Here is a 17,885-nt window from a genome sequence, read left to right as displayed (position 1 = left end):
AAAGGACGATGAGAGTTAATATTGCATGAAAATATAATATAGATGTAAGACATTTAAAATACAAATGCCTCTCTCTCTCACTTTTCAACAAAAAAAATGCTGTGAGAGACAAACCAAAATGACTGTTTCTTAGTAATTTTCTTGATTATTCTTTGTATATTCCCTGCTTTATCTTAGACCTAGTGAATTCTAAGCAAAAATACTGTGATGAGACATTCTCTGATTATCAGACCATTCTCCACAATACTTACTGTAGACTACAGATGTGAAGCTTGCTGATGCAATCTATTGAGAGGAATTTGAATATTGCTGCTAACATTAAGTGGGTAAATAACTTTTATCCCTATGTTTTCAAATAAGTGATGCATTTTATGAATGCTTAGCCATCCTTGATATGCTGGTGGCTGATCTTGCCCTGTAATACTCAGTACCTAGGACATCCTAAGGGAACAAAACATGTATCTGTTCCACTTTGGGGGGATCATTAATGAAGACCATCTACTTGACTGGAGATGAAAAGACTGAATATTCTGAGAACTCATTGCAGTTAAACAATAGTCTTTAAATATAGGAACTTCTTTACTGTCAGTTCAGTGTACTTGGAAAAGCGAGAATCTCTCAATTCATCCACTGAGTATGGGTACAATAGGATATAGTATCATGGACTGCTCAACTACCATACACATTTTTTTTAATTACAGCTATTCTGACAGGAATGAGGTGATATTTCACTGGAGTTTTGATTTGTACTTCCTTGATGATTAATACAATTGAATTTTTTCACATGTGTTAGCCATTTGCATATCTTCTTTAGATATATACCTATTGAAATACTTAGCCCATTTTTAAAATCAGGGTATTGATTTCTGTTTTTGTTTTTACTATTGAGTTATAGAAATGTCTTATACATTTTGGAGAAAAAAAAAAAACAAAAGACAGCGAGTGTTGGTGAGGATGTAGAGAAATCAGAACCCTTGCACACTATTAAAATGAACGCAAAATGTTGTAGCTGCTATGGCAAACAAGATAGAAGTATCTCAAGAAATTAAAAAATAAATACCATATTATTCAGCAATTCCACTTTTGGGTATTTATCCAGAAGAACTGAAATCAGAATCTCAAAGAGATATTGGCAATGCCATATTCTTTGCAGCACTATTCACTATAGCCAAAATGTGGAAACAATTAAATGTCCATGAACAGATAAATGGGCAAAGAAAATGTGGTATATACATACAATAGAATACTTCATCCTTTAAAAAGAAGAAAATTCTGCAATATGCGGCAACATGGATGAACCTTGAAGACACTAAGCTTAAGTAAAGCAAGCTAGTCACAGAAAGACAAATGTTGCATGATTCCACTTATATGAGATTTCTAAAATAGTCAAATCATAGAATGCAAGAACTGAATGGAAGTTGCCAGGGTCTGGGGAACAAGGGAATGGGAAGTTACTAAACAATGTGCCTAAGTTTCAGTTAAGTAAGAGGAAGAGGCTCTAAAGATTTGTAATATAACATTGTACCTATGGTCCACAATAATGCATTGTGCACATACAAATTTATTAAGAGATCTCATGCGGAGTGTTCTTTTCACAGGAAAATAAAATAAAGTGAAAATATTAAAATATTTTACCCTGTATAGGTAGGTGCCTCTGTGAAAAGATTCACTCATTAAGAGGTAAATAAACATGCTCTTCTACAGTCACCCTCCAAAAAAAAGAAAAAAATAGGCCTTACTCAGATTAATACATTGGGAAAAAAGTTCTTATTTTGATTATAGCACCACTGGATTATTTTATTGATCTAAATATTCAATCTGATATCTTCTAATGTTTAGCTGATATATCAAAATAATATGCTGTTTCTAATAACACTCTAATACTGTAGCTTTTATTTTTCCACTGAATTAATATATGTGTTAAAAGATAATTTAGTAATTGCCTAAGTGGCAACCACTGAACAAGGAGTGTTAGAGAATATAAGGATAAATAAGAGAATCTAAAGACTCGGTCTTGGGGAAGATAAAAAGTCTAGAACAGACTCCTAAAATAGAATCCAATTCAAGCGTATAATACTGCTGTGGGTATATTCTCTCATGTATACAAGGAAGGACATGACTAACTTTGCGTCGAGTCAGGGAAGGCTTCAGGAGGAAGTGATTTCAACCAGGATGGGAAAGAACAGGAATTTGCTTGAAGAAAAGGCACTGTGCCCACAAAGAGAAAAAACAACAGGCAGAGCCAACTCACAGAATGGGGAAGTAACTAGGAGAATACTAGTGCACCTCTTGCTCTGTACAAAGGAGATATAATGGGGGAAATGGTGAGAGATGAAACTGGAAGAGTATATTAAAGGTAGATAATGAAGGACACAGTTTGTCTCGCTAAAAATAAAGTCTGACCCCATCCAATTGGTATGGGGAGTATCTTTAACAACTGCAAGATGAATTGGAGAATGTAAATACAGGGACAAGACAACTAGGAAGAAGTTTCCAGCAATAATCAGCAGCCTCCAAACCTTTTTTTTATCGTGAAATCTTGTCAGTAAATAAACTGAGCATTCACTCCCTATTACCTGCATATCTTATAACATCTATTTACATATGTAAAGTATGTCTTAAAGTTCATATAGAAATTTAAAAGGATAAGAAAAAATAAGTAAGAGAAATTCTAGTATGTCTTTTCATGACTTTCATGGGCCATCCTCAAGTGTGTCTGTATCTCTCTTTAGAAATCACCAGACTAGACAACAGTTTGTGGAGACAAAGCAGGGAAGGAGAAGAGAGAAGGGTGATAAACCTGATCTAGAAAGCAGATTCCTATGAAGGCGCTAAATGGACATACAGATGGGAGAACAAGAAAAACTTAAGATTTGTGATCGAGTTGCAAGTTTGACAATGTTTTCATCAATTAACAAAGGGCAGACAGGCTGAGGAGCAAGTATATGGGGATTGGGAATAGAGAGATGAGGAAATTAGATCAATGCAATCAGTTTTGAACTTTCCAGTATAAATGTCTTTTATATAAAGGTCTGGGGAGCTCAGAAGAAAGAGCTTGAAATATACATTTAAGAACTACAGGCATTGGCTGGTGACTTAGATTCTGAAAAGGATGAAATTGTCTGGGGAGGGAGTATAAAAATAGCAGTGGTCCTTAGGCATGTGGGAAGGAGGTTATACGCTTATTTTGAGAAGCCAAAGAAAGGTTGGCTCTTCTCCCCATATAAATGCAGAGCAAATACTTCCTAATTAATTTTAGGAAATTCCAAATCATGCAAAGAGAATAAAAGAGAACACTATTGGGGATTAAAAAAAATACACGGACTATGTCATGTGATGGAATATATTTTAAGAAATCAGTTTGATTAAATACGTTTATAGGCTTAAAATTATAACTGCATAAATTTGGGCCTCAAAATATCCAGCAGAAATTAAACTGAGCACAGAAAATAGATTCTTTTAACTCTGATTCCAGCACAGTGTAAATTGGGCAGGAGCCCAGCATTGTAATTGTTTTTCTAGTGGATAGAGTAACTCAAACAGTGAAATGCACCGCTAGCCAGCTTAGGAAAGGAAGGACACATACCTTTTCTTATTATTAAATTCTTCTCCCATATGACTTGCCTAAGGTAACAAAGAATTAATAGTGAAAATGGGAAATAGCATAGCATAATGTGCTATCTTTTTTATGAAAGATAATGCTCTTGATCCACTATTGGTCGAGTATGCACTTTTAAATTATTTCCCATAAGTGGCAAGAGACTTGTGTTGATCCATCCACAATCTCTGTATTTAGGAGCACTCTGTTTAGAAAAACTACAAATCCACATCTTTCCTTTTCAATTCAGAAATTCTCTGAGGCAACTTTGTAAAACTCATTCTAGGGAAAAAAATAAATAAATAAAGGTCCATGTTACCTGAATCCACTTTATAGGAACTTAACCTGCAGAAGAAAGAAAATTAATTAAATTCCCACTGAAACCTTAGTCCCCTATGAAATTGAATCAACACAATTTTCTGCCCTTTGGTTTCATCAAACTTGACTGTAATTAATACTTTGAAGTTGTATTTCAAAATCTCACAGGAAACAAGGAGAACTAAAAACTTTCCCCTTCTGTTTGCTTGGGGCATTGACTGATTGACTGTTAGTCTTTGCTTCAGTTCTTTAAAAAACAACAGTAACAAAAGTCTATAAATTTCTATTCCGTAATAAGCAAATAGCTACCGAGGAAAAAGGAAATGAAGAAGCCAATCTCCCCAGATTTTGTTTTCTCCCTCAAAACGCCACCACAGATGGGACAAAATCACTTTAGCAGTGTTCTTGGACTTCATCAGCTTTGTATCTATTACCCTCAAAGGCAAACAGCCTAAAAGGCTCTGTCATTAGCTGAGTCCTTATTGGGCTCGTCTACACAGATAATCAAAGGAATTGCAGAACTTCAACTCCAGTTGGCATCTTATGCCTGATTTTATTTAACTAGAAATTCCCTGGCCTTGGTGCCCCTGGACAGAGCATTTTTTATCTTTTATTTGAGTGGGCCAAATGTTTTAGATGTCTTCTTTCTGACACTTGGAGGTCTGAGCTAATGGCATTTGATAAAAGATGTCATTGATTTTCATTCTACTAAGTGATTTATTTGGGCTACCTTTGTTTTCCTACCGACTTCTACCAATTGGGGATTGAATGTTAGCGGTCCCTTTTGCTCTCTAGTTCGTGAAGCATGGCAAACATAAATAATACAACTACATTTCACAGAGGAGGTCAGGAGGAGAAACAGCGCATGCAAAGGGAAGCTTTGTGGAAACAGCTGCTAGGCCTTCCAGAAACAGCTCAAATATAATAAGAACGTCTATGTTTTAGGACCAATGAACTGTGAGGGGAGGAGGAAAAAGGAACATAGTTGTTGGCAGAAAAACATTTGTTTCGTTTCTAGAAAAATTTGACTTTTGGCACTGTCTCTGAATATTGTTTAGAATGTTTTAACTCTTAGAAATAAAAAAGCAGCAAAAATGCTAAAATTTATTTCAATAATCTAGTCATATTCGAACTTTTTTAGCTACTTGTCCATCATAGGCACTGAACAATCAGAAAAGATACATAATAGTAGCTATGTATAATAACATAGCACTTCAAGATTCAACATTTATTGAGCATCTAGTATTTACCTAGACTATTCCAAGCATTCATATGTGCCTGAATACAATTAACCCTTATTGCCATCTTCCTGAAAAGTATTATTATATTTCTGTTTTAATAATAATAATAGTGAAAGGGGTAAAATACCACACCCAGTTAGTAATTGGGAGAGAAATTTTCAACCCATGCTCCTTAACATGAAATTCAATGTCTTTTTTTTTTTTAATTGAACTATATAGTTGACACACAGTGTTCAGGTATACAACACATCTGCACGCAACATCAGGTATATAACATATCTGATACAACATTCTATACACTATGCTATGTTCACACAATTACAGGTACTGTCACCAATGATGCTATTATAATACCACTGAGTATATTCCTTATGCTATATCTTTTGTCCTCATGACTTAATTATTCCATAACTGGAAGCTTGTAAGTCCTGTTCCCCATCACCCACTTTGCCCATCCCCACCACTACTCCTCTCCCCTCTGGCCACCATCAGTTTGTTCTCTTCATTTATAGGTCTATTTTGCTTTTTGTTTGTTTATTCATTTGTTTTGTTTTTTAGATTCCACATATAAGTGAAATCATGTGGTATTTGCCTTTCTCAGTCTGACTTATTTCACTTATCATTATACCCTCTACATCCATCTGTGTTGCTGCAAGTGAAAGAACTCATCCTTTTTATGGCTCTTTATATATTATTATTATTATATTATTATATATTATATAATATAATATAATATACATCTTATATTGATATATAATATATACATCTTATATTATATATATTATATATATGTGAGATATATATATATATATATATATATATATATATATATCACATCTTCTTTATCCATTCATCTATCAATGGACATTCAGGTGGCTTCTATATCTTGGCTATTAGAAAGCATGCTGCAATAAACATAAGGTTGTATATATCTTTTCAATTGGTATTTTTTGTTTTCTTTGGGTATATACCCAGTCATGGAATTACTGGATCATATGGTATTCTTATTTTTAATTTTTTTGAGAAAACTCCATTCTGTTTTCCATAGTAGCTGCACCAGTTTACATTCCCACCAGTAGTGCACAAGAGTTCCTTTTTCTCCACATCTGAAATTCAGTGTATTTTTAACTCTCACTGTTACCTCTCTCTTTTCTCCCTCTTCCTCCTCTCTCCCTACCCCTTTCACTTCTTCTCTTTCTCTTGCTCCCCCCCCCCCCGGCACACACACACACACACACACACACACACACACACAAGTTTCAAAGTCCTTTTCATCTTAACACCTGCTGTCTCTTGTGCTGAAGTTATTAAATTGTGTCATTTTCTAAAGTGCCTGGTGAATTGCTCTGTTTATCAAATTTATGACATGAGATTTAAGACACTGTGTGTGTCAGATCTGTGCCATGCAAAGTCGAAAAGCAATTTCATTGATTTGGCTACTTAAGTTTCAGATAATTTTTCACTGATTATGATAATTATACTGTTTATATCTGACTAATTCTACCCTATGGTTACCTGCCTCAGTCTAGCTTATATAATTATACAATCATAGCCCCATTTCTTAATGGAGACTCTGATCCATATATCCTAATGTCATCCTAAAGAAAATGCCTAAACTATCCAGGTAGATTACAGAACTTGGAGTCTCCAAGCAAGGCTTCTTCATTTCTTTTAGGGAACAGAAAGTCTGTGTAATAAGCATCCTAAAGGTATTTTCATACTACTTCTTGTCCTTCGTTTGCATGAAAACACCCTCATCTATAAATGGAAATAACCACCAGTATTACTGAGACCACACAAGGTGTGTGTCTATGAAACACACTTTTGCATTATTTTTTCTCATTTAATCTCTACCACAATCCTTCAAGAAAGATATCATTGCCTATTTCTTTTGGACTTCTATAACAGAATACCATAGACTGGGTGGCTTATAAATAACAGAAATTTACTTCTCACAGTTCCAGAGGCTAGAAAGTCCAAGACCAAGGCACTGGCAGATTCAATGTCTGGTGAGAGCCCACTTCCCAGTTCACAGATAGAAACCATGTGTCCTCACATTGAGGAGGGATGAAAGAGCTCTCTGGGTTCTCTTTGGTAATGATACTAATCATAATCATGAGGCTTTCTGTCCTCGTGACCTCATCACCTCCCAAAGGCCTCACCTCCCAATACCATCACATTAGGGGTTAGGATTTCAACCTAAATAAGTTTTGGGATGACATACACATTCAGTCCATAAAATTATCTTTCTCACTTTTGCAGGCAAGAAAATAGACTCAGAAAGGTTAAACAATTAGGTAAGGAAGATGTTAAATAGAAGACCCCTGGTTGAAATATAAATCTATCTGATTCTAAACTATCTATTCTTTCCTCCCTAAGGCTCTGTCTTCACAGGCTTTTTTTTTTTTTTTAATCTTTTTTTTTAATTTTTATTTATTTATGATAGTCACAGAGAGAGGGGCAGGGGGCAGAGACATAGGCAGAAGAAGAAGCAGGCTCCATGCACCGGGAGCCCGATGTGGGATTCGATTCCGGGTCTCCAGGATCGCGCCCTGGGCCAAAGGCAGGCACCAAACCGCTGCGCCACCTAGGGGTCCCTTCACAGGCTTTTTGTATGTGAATATTTGCTTGTTTTGTTTTGTTTTGTTTTGTTTCAATTAAAAGCATACAAAAGAAATGACAGAGGCATTGCTAATATTAACTCAACTACTATTTGATACAAACTGTTGAATGGGTAGTTTCCTAATGTCAATGTTATGGAAACATATCACCTAAAGAAACAGTTATTAATTCCAACTGGAGAATAAATTATGAGACTGTGTATAATTTCAGACATTACAACCAATGATAATTTGAAGTTCATAACGGAAAGTTTCTGTCAAATCAGGTATACTCCACCTACAAAGAAATTCAATGCACTGGTCAACAAAATATATTCTTTTATTCTTATTGCTTTGAGGACATTTTAGAAATACAAGCTTAAAAAGATAACTAGAAAATTCAGGACTGTGGATACAATATGGAAGGAAAAAAGATTACCTCCTTTCTTTAGAAAAAAATTAACCTTAGCATTTGGTCATTGTTCATGTTCATACTGGCATCAGGGACTAGTGTCAAACATACTATTATTATTAACTTCAGATATTTCTCTCTGTACTGATAGTTATAGATAGTCACCTCTATATGAATAAGGGTAGGAAAATTTCACTCAAGATCATGTCAGTATGTCTGAGAGATCTATTATTTGAACAAAAGAGTTATACTATCAGACAGAATCCTTGGAGCAAATTTAGAGACTACTTAACTTGGTTATCTGACAAGGCCAGAGGCCAGAGCTCTACAAAATGGCCTTATATAAAGATGTCATAAACTAGACAGTCATCATTCTTTTTAGCCACTTAGCATCTCAGCCTCCTTCCTATGTGGAGTAATTCTACACTTTACAAGTCTTTATAGCAAGAGGAAAGGATTATCGTCCCAGAAGTGAAAAAATATAAGACATTCACTTCACAGGATCCTCTAAAGCTAGGTTTTTTTTTTTTAATTTTTTTTATTTTTTTTAAAGCTAGGGTTTAAAGATGAACTTGGACTCTGCCAATCATGTGCATCTGTATTAGACTTTAACTCAGCACCTAGACTCCCTAGTTAGCAGCGTTAGCGGTTGCTATAAAAGGTTGAAAAGTTGGCAAACTGTGACAGCTGGTAGTCAATGAAGATGGCAACAGTTTTATCATCAGACCAGTATTGAAATGTAGCTTGGGTTTAAGTCCTACGTCCAAGTACTTAGCCTGGCTCTCCGGTCTCCTAACTATGCTGAGAGCTTCCTAATATCCTTATAATAAATTTCCACCCTGATACAATTAGCTGGAGTTTGTTTCTACTGTTTGCCTACTTAAAAACTGTTGATACAAAACTGCCTCCCTTTTACAATAGGATCAACAGGAGGCTTTGTGCTAACAGGCAGTAAGATGGAACAATTATTATTGAATTAGAAGAGGAATGTCAAACTGATCATTTATAGAATGTCTATGCCTGTAAAGTAACATTAACTCCAGTAATTATCACTAGTAGTCAGTAGCGAGAATCTCCAGGATCCTTTTCCAAGTCTGTTCCTGCTGAATTTCTCTTCCTTTTATCATGAGTTAGATTCAGCCCATCTGCTGCTCCCTTGTAATATTACTCTATTTTTATGATGAATTAAGTGATACAAAAATAGTTGGTTCAATATGTCCAAACCCATTGATATGTTGCTTACTGGGGAATATGGCTCCTAAGGATCACAGGTGTTAAAGTGGATCTAAGAAAATTGGTAAAGTTAATGTTGCCCTAAATCTTGCACACTTGGCACCATGAGGATCAGCTACAATCCCGCTCTGCATTCTCAAGGAGAATGTTTCTGAGTTCAGTTTATCAGGTTCAGGCAAACTGACATCTAGCTAACCTTTGCTCTTTACTATCTATATTACCAACATCTAACAATCGTAGCTGCCTTTCCTCTTCCTGCCCCAGATTTCCATCACAGCCATTACTAAAGTTTGATGTTATTAGCATTTAAGTATAGAAACCTGCTCTAATATAAGAGGTTTCACCCACAGAAATTAGTACTCATAATCTGAACAAAGCCAGACAAAAGTTGATTTTAACTAACAATTTTATATTAATAACTTGGAGTTCTCAAATAGAGAATAAGAACTTTTGTTTTGTTTTGTTTTTAAACACTGAGTTACAGAGAGGGGAATAAACACATTTTGAATTTAGAAACAGTTGTGTTTCTATTAATTCTTTTTTGATCTCAAGAGAAAAGGTGCATTTTTATAATAATTTTCATTGTTTATAATCATCACATTTTTTTGTCAGCATGAAGTCAGGTCCTACCATTTGAGGCCAATTCTCAAATAAGATTCCTACATATAGACATTAATATATTAAGCAAAGCTGTTTTAAATGATATGCCTTTTGAGTTTTAAACACAACTCTTAAATTTAAAGCTTTTTTTACATGCACCCTGTAGAAAGACTTTCTACAACTAACAAAATTTAGCTTTTAAACTGTGCTTTTATTGTATCATTTTCTAAAAGCTGGTGAAATATAAGGATAGTGTTTAAGATCAAAAATTGTGTCAAATTGTGTGGATTTAAATACTGTCTTCACCATTTATTAGATTTTTGAACTAGGGCAGATAACTTAGTCCTTCTATGCTCCAGTTACCTAAAATGAAAATGGGAATAACAATAGAACCTACAGTATAGGTTGGTGTGAGAATTAAAGCAGCTGATACACACAAAGAACTTGGAATTATGCTAGAACAAAGTGAATGTGCAATAGATGTTAGCTATTTCTATCATCATTGTTCCAGATATAAATAGATACTAGGAGAAAGTATAGTAAAATGAGAAAAGCAGGTGCCTTGAAGTAAAAACTCCATAGGTTCAAATACTGGAATCCTTAAAAGATGTAAAATTTGTTTGGTTAAATTTAGATCTGGGTGATATCACCAACATGGCGAAATAGGTTGTTCCTGGCTTCCCTCCCCCTCATAAGAAGAACTACTGACAACTACTCAAGAACAAGACACCACTGAGAGAATCCTAAAACATCGGGGCGAGGCTGAAGCAAGCCCCTGTACCTCAGACCAAGGCAGATTGCTGTAGAAGGATAAAAGAAGTGGCTACATGTTGCCATATTGCTCTTCCCCAGGCTAGCACAGAATCACACAGAGAGGTCTCCCTGTGCCTTTAGTTCTACAGTAGGAAAAGAAAATCCAACCAGCATCCCATGGCATTGGGTTCACTTTGTGGGAGCCCCTATCCGACCTCACACTATGGGGATTGCAAAGGAATCTGTGGAATTCAGCCACTAGGAATCTGTGATGCAAAAGAAGAGAGGGACCTACAACAACCAGCACACAGATCTTGGCAGACGGAGTCATACCTGCCATGCCCAAGTCATAATCCCAACCCATGTTTTGCTCATCTGCACAGCCAAGTTGGGGGCTCACTCTGACCAGGGAACTCAGTGGGGTACAGATCTGCCTGTTATGGGCCCTCACATGAGGAGTTTTGCCAGGCCTAGTGCCTGGTTGGCCCATGCCCAGGCAAGGAGGGGAGTCACAGCAACATACACTGTGGAGAGTATCTATAGGCTCCATCTGACAAGAAAGGCTGGTGACAACTCCTAGAAGCTATGCAGCCCACCAGCACTATAGCAGAGGGATAGGAAGGAAAGGAAGAGCTGATCACCCAGAGCAAAAGCCAGTACCAGGCATGGATGTTTCCTGTGCAATGCACAGGCAGGCAGTTTAACTCACAGCCAAGGCTAAGGGGACCTCCCAGACCTTCCCAACCAGCAAGGCTGCTAAGGAAAGTGAGTCTAGCCTAGAGCAGCCTCTCCCCCATCCACCTAGGCAAAGAGTCTGAGATATAGCTCCACCTTTGTGGAGAGTATCTTCTAGTCCCACCTGATGACAAGAGCTGGTGACAACTCCTGGAAACTGTACAATCCAGGGGCACTTCAGCCAGAGAAGGGCAGGTAGAGCTGGTAATTTCAAAGCAAAATCAGTAGCCCTCTTCAGCCAGGGAACTTGGGGTGCAGGTCAGTTTAAGACAAGACAATGAACAAAAAACTTTACCAGTTTTAGAGTTGCTTCCCCACTGTGCCCTGGTAGAGAATCTAATTAATAGCCCCACTCATCACAGAATATAGCCTTCAGTTTGTCCAACCAGGGGACCCACCCAGAGCATACAAGAAGCTGCACAGCCTATTCAATAGCCAGACATACAGTGGTATTTGCACAGAGATCATAGCATATGGCTTCCCCCATCTACGGGGCAAAGCCAGTGGTCTCACCTGACCAGGGAATTTATTTTTTTTTTAAGATTTTATTTATTTATTCATGAGAGACACAGGAAGAGAGGCAGAGACATAGGCAGAGGGAGAAGCAGGGTCCTTACAGGGAGCCTGATGTGGGATTCAATCCCCAGACCCTGCAATCATGCCCTGAGCTGAAGGCAGACGCTCAACTGCTGAGCCACCCAGGTGTCCTCCTGACCAGGGAATTTAGAGCACATTCTAGCCTGGTTGAAGTCCCCAAACAATGAGCTGTACAAGCCCTGAGTTACACCATGCTGCTCTGCCAAAGCAGGGAAACTAATTCCTAGCCCCATCTAGTACTGAATATAGTATCCAGTCTCAACCATCTAGTAAGCTGGACCAGAGCCCAAGCAACCATGGAACCCATCCTATAGCCTCATTTGTATAGGCGACAAAGCCAGACCATCATATCCAACTGTTCTCAGCCAGAGGCACATACCCTACATCCTTGTGTCCTCAGAGCTTGAATAGTTGCTTTACCCAAAAATAGACTATAGTAATAGGTTCCACTTGCCCAAGGACATTACAGAAGACATACTCAGAAACTAAAACTAAGCTGACTGGTGAAAAATCGTCTCTGCCAAAGCAAACCTGTCAAGTCTGGAATAGGAACCCAATTACTCAAATGCATAGATACCAATATAAAGAATCAAGGACCACATAAATATAGGTAAATATGACATCAACCAAAAGTAACTAATAAAGCTCCAATAACTGACCTGAAAAAAATGGAAACCTTCAAACTGTCAGATAAAGAATCAGAATAATCCTCTTAAGGAAGTTTAATCAACTGCAAGAAAACACAACTGAATAAAATTAAGAAAACAATTCATGAACAACATGAGAAGTTCAACAAGGAAATAGCAACCATCAAAAAAAGAAAAATAAAAAAGAAATAGAAATACTAGAGTTAAAAAATACAATAACTGAAATGAAGAATTTAACCATTTCAAAGGTAGAGTTGACCATGCAGAAGAGTAAGTGACCTGGAGGATAGCACATTAGACTGGGAGTTAAAGAAACAAAAAGAAAAAAAGAATGAAAAACTGTCAAGAAAGCCCATGGGATTCATAGGTCACAACAAAAAGAAATGATATTCACATTATGGGAATTCAAGAAAAGAAAACTAAAAAGGGACAGAAGGTATATTTAAAGCAATAATTGATGAAAATTTCCTGAACCTGAAAAGAGAAATGCACATCCAGATCTATGAGGTGTAAAACATCCCAAATAGGTTAAATACAAACAGGGCTACACTGAGATACATTATAATTAAGTTACCAAAAGTTAAGGATAAAAAAAAAATTAATTTTAAGAATAGCAAGAGAAAAAGCAGTTTTAAACAAGACAACCCTCCCATGAGACCACTAGTGGACTTCTCAACAGAAACTATTCAGGCCAAAGGAGAAAGGAATGGCATATTCAAAATATTGAAAGAAAATGCTGTCAACTAAGAACTCTATACTCAGCAAAAGTGTCCTTTCAAAAACAAAGGGGAGATGAATTTTTCCAAATAAACAAAAGCTGAGGGAGTTTATGACCATCCAGCCTTACAAGACATATCAAAGGGAGTTCTTTGAGTAGAGTTAAAGGAACACTAGTTAACATCATTAAAACATAAAAAAGGTAGTGCAAATCTCACTGGTAATGTCATGAATAAATAGTCATAATTAGATTCTGCAATATGAATATAGTGGTGCATAATTCACTCACATTTCTAATTTAAAAGTTTTAACAAGTAACAAAAAATAACCATAACAACAATAATCTGTTACTAATTACACAATATAAAAAACATGTAGATTTTAACAGCATGAGGGGGAGAAGAAATAAAAGTGGAAAGTTTAGGAATTCTATCAAGGCTAAGTTGTTAACAGTTTAAAATAATGTGTTACAAGTTTAAGATATTTTATGAAAGCCTCAAGGTAACCACAAGGGAAAATCCTATAGTAATTACACAAAAGAACACAAGAAAGAAGTGGTATTTATATACAATGAAATAGTATGCATCCATTAAAAAAAAAAAAAAAAAAGGAAATCCTACCATTTGCAACAACATGGTTGGACCTTGAAGGCATTATGCTAAGTGAAATAAGACAGACAGAGAAAGACAAATACTGTATTATCTCACTTACATATGGAATCTAAAAACAAAACAAAAACAAAACCTGAAATTCATAGAAAAAGAGATCAGACTCCTGATTTTAAGAGGTGGAGGCTAGGGATGCCTGAGTAGCACAGTGGTTGAGCATCTGCCTTTGGTTCAGGGTGTGATCCCAGGTTCCCAGGATCAAGTCCCATATCGGGCTCCCTGCATGGAGCCTGTAACTCCCTCTGCCTATGTCTCTGCCTCTCTCTCTGTGTCTCTCATGAATAAATAAATAAAATCTTCGAAAAACAAGAAGAAGAGGAGGAGGCAGCCCCGGTGGCTAGGAGGAGGGAGTATTGGAGGAAGGTGATCAAAAGACACAAATTTCCAATTATAACATTAAAAAGTGCTAGGGATGTAATGTACAACATGATGACTATAGCTAACACTGATGATATTCAGGGAAGCTTTTAAGAGAGAAAATACTAAGAATTATCATTACAAGGAGAATTTTTTCCCTTTTTTCTTCTCTTTTTTTTTCTTTTATTGTATCTGTATAAGATAGTAGATATTAGTTGAACCTATTGTGCTAATCATTTCACAATATATGTAAATCAAACCATCATGTTGTACACTTCATCTTATATAGAGATGCATGTCAATTATTTCTCAATAAAACAGGAAAAAAAAACTGGATCTAAATAATAGTATTTATATGCAAGAACTCCCTACTGCTAAAATCACCTGTGCATGGTAGGTGTTGTCAATGCTAGGAAAAAATATATATCCTTTGCTTAAAAAGAGACCTGTTTTTATCACAGATTTTTTAAGAGCCCAGCTCTAGCTTTGCACATACAACCCTTTTGTAAATGTCTACACTGGTACCTGCGTACATCTGCTTTATTTATTTTTCTTCTTAAAGTTACACTAACTCCTCTTGTCCACTCACATTTAAACCCCCATACCAAAAGATTCCATTTAGAAGTCATGCTCTTCTTTCAGAAAAAGAAAAATAAATTGTCTTTCACAAAACAAATATCTTGTGAAATGGAAGTTACTGTTCTTATTGTTTACTCTTTCCAAGACAAATGTGCATTCTCTAGCTGAACTCAAGGAGAATTTTACAATCTCTTGTGTCCAGGCTCAGAAATGTACCATAGCAGAATCCTTCTGACAACTCTGCATGCTTAGCTATCTTGGTTGTGGATATGGATGTTTTGCATTTTAGTTGGATCCCCTGCCCTAAAACAAAGACTGAGTGTAGCAATGTTATTTAGGAGGTGCATAAATATAATAAGAGGAGTAGGGAAATTTATGTGGAGTTGGGGGAGGGGAGTATATTAGTGAGGATTCTCCAGAGAAACAGAGACAGTTAAAGATATTTAGATATAAAGAATATTTATTACAGGAATTGGCCCACACAATGACAGAAGCCAAAAAGTCTCACATTCTTCCATCTGCAACCTGGAAAACCAGGAAAGGCAGCGGTGGGATTCACCCCAAGTCTGAAAGACCTGAGAACCAGGGGAACCAATGATATAGTCTCAAAACAAGTCTGAAGGCCCTAGAACCCAAGACCAGATGCACTGATATCACATGAGTAGGGAGTCACAATGTGACTGAGGAGACAACTCTAATTTATAGCAAAGCAATTTTATAGTCTATAGCCATATCCAAAAGAAGAGCAAGGCAAAAAAAGTTCCCACCATGAGGGCAGGAGAAGATGGATGTCTTGGTTCAGAGAGAACAAATTCACCCTTTCTTCACCTTTTGGTTTTATTCAGGCCCCTCGACACATTGTATGATGCCAATTCACACTGGGGGGGCAATCTGCTTTATTCAGTCTATGAATGCTCTAGAAACACTTTCACATATACATCCAGGAATAATGTTTTAACAGCCATCCTGGCATCCCTTTTCCCAGTTGAGTTGACACATAATAGTCATCTTTACAGGGGGACGGTAATAAATCATAGAGGAATAGCTCCACAATAGTGCTATGGTGACTTTGGGTGTCTCCTCACAAGCCACAGAGGTAAAACTGACTACAATCTGACCCAAGTCATAGTGGAACATCCTATGATCCACCCTGGAACATAATGAGATAAGACATCTTATGAGAGGCAGTCACAAATCTACTTTTCACTCACGTCCCTATCTTACAGGAGGGATCCTACTTTGTGGAAGGCTGCTATGAAGCAGTTTCTCAACTACTTCTCCAGTTGTGGTGAGGCATGAGACTTTCTATCTTGCTCTCTCTCTCTCTTTGGGTACAGCTGTAGACTATATAACTACCTGGCTATAATTTACAGCCGGCTCCTCAATGACATTGTGACTCACTACTCATGTGGTCTCTTATCTGGCTGCTCTTGTCTTGTGAAGTCCTGGGGTGTGAGTTGTTGATACTGTATTGATCTTGTTTTTTTTGTGTTTTTTGTTTTTCCTATCTCAGTGTAAATAATAAACTCTCTAAATCCATTTGGACTTTTTTCTCCTTACCAGGTGAATCTATGGGTGTGTTGCAAGCCAATCTAGCAGCTACCACCATGCTGCTGCTTAGGCATGGCTTGATTTCTTGAGGCAAGTAAGAGGTACATTTTAAAGGTATTTGCCACAGTGAAAAACTAAAGCTTTACATATGGGAAATAGTGTTAAATACATACCTCAGAGTTATCTTAGCCAAGAGACAAGAGAGCTGGAGTATTTATACTTCCACACCCATATTATTGAATAAGGGCTGTCTTGGAGGGACACTAACAGCCAGATGCTTCTGGCCTGTGGTGTGAGTTAGCAAAGTGTGTTCCAGCAACCTGAAGATACAAACAATGGAATTTCAGATCAAGTTAGCATGCACAGGGCAGCCCTGGTGGCTCAGCGGTTTAGTGCCACCTTCAGCCCAGGACGTGATCCTGGAGTCCCTGCATGGAGCCTGCTTCTCCCTCTGCCTGTGTCTCTGCCTCTCTCTCTCTCTCCCTCTGTCTCTCATGAATAAATAAATAAAATCTTAAAAAAAAAAAAAAAGTTAGCATGCACATAATTGGTAAAGGGACCCAAGGGAATATTGCCAGAGAAATATATCTACTACACCTTGTTATATCAGTGGCCATGTCAAAAGAATATTGTATTATACTTTAGTGATGTTTCTTGAAGAATTTTAATACTAAACATCCCTCAAAGAAGAGAGTAGCTAAGTAAAATAGTCCCAACCTACCTCATCACTCTTTTGCTTTATTTTTTTTTCTATAGTATGAGTTTATATGTTTGCTCTTTCCCCTTCATATAGTAGGAGCTTTCTCTAACTTGCTCACCAATGTATCTTCAGGGCCTAGGAATGTGCCTATTACATGGTAAGTACACAGAGTGTTTGTTAAATGAATGAAAAAAATGGATGAGTTAATGAATGGATAAAATTATTTTTTGATATGTCTTTGATCTACAGACTCTGCTAAGACTGTGTAATTAGAAAAGCCACTTATAATCATAAGTAATGACTCTTGATTCTAGGCACCTGCAGGGTAAGAAATATATTGTATTCATTTTATATCTCTAAGAGCACCAATAACAGAGCCTTGCATATTGTAGACCTTTATATATTGTCCAATTTATTAAACTGTTACTTATAAAAATATGTTATTCCCTTTTATTTGTATGACTACTGATGTTTTCAAACAATTTCACTTTTATTATCTCTTTTATTTCTCACATCAGGGCTCTGAAATAGGTTGGTAGGTGTTATAATTCCAATTTTGTATATGAGGAAGTGACAGAG

Source organism: Canis lupus, chromosome 13 (genome assembly GCF_011100685.1).
Source record: "Canis lupus familiaris isolate Mischka breed German Shepherd chromosome 13, alternate assembly UU_Cfam_GSD_1.0, whole genome shotgun sequence".
NCBI classification, from domain to species: Eukaryota; Metazoa; Chordata; class Mammalia; order Carnivora; family Canidae; genus Canis; species Canis lupus.
Note: the sequence above shows the minus strand (reverse complement) of the source record.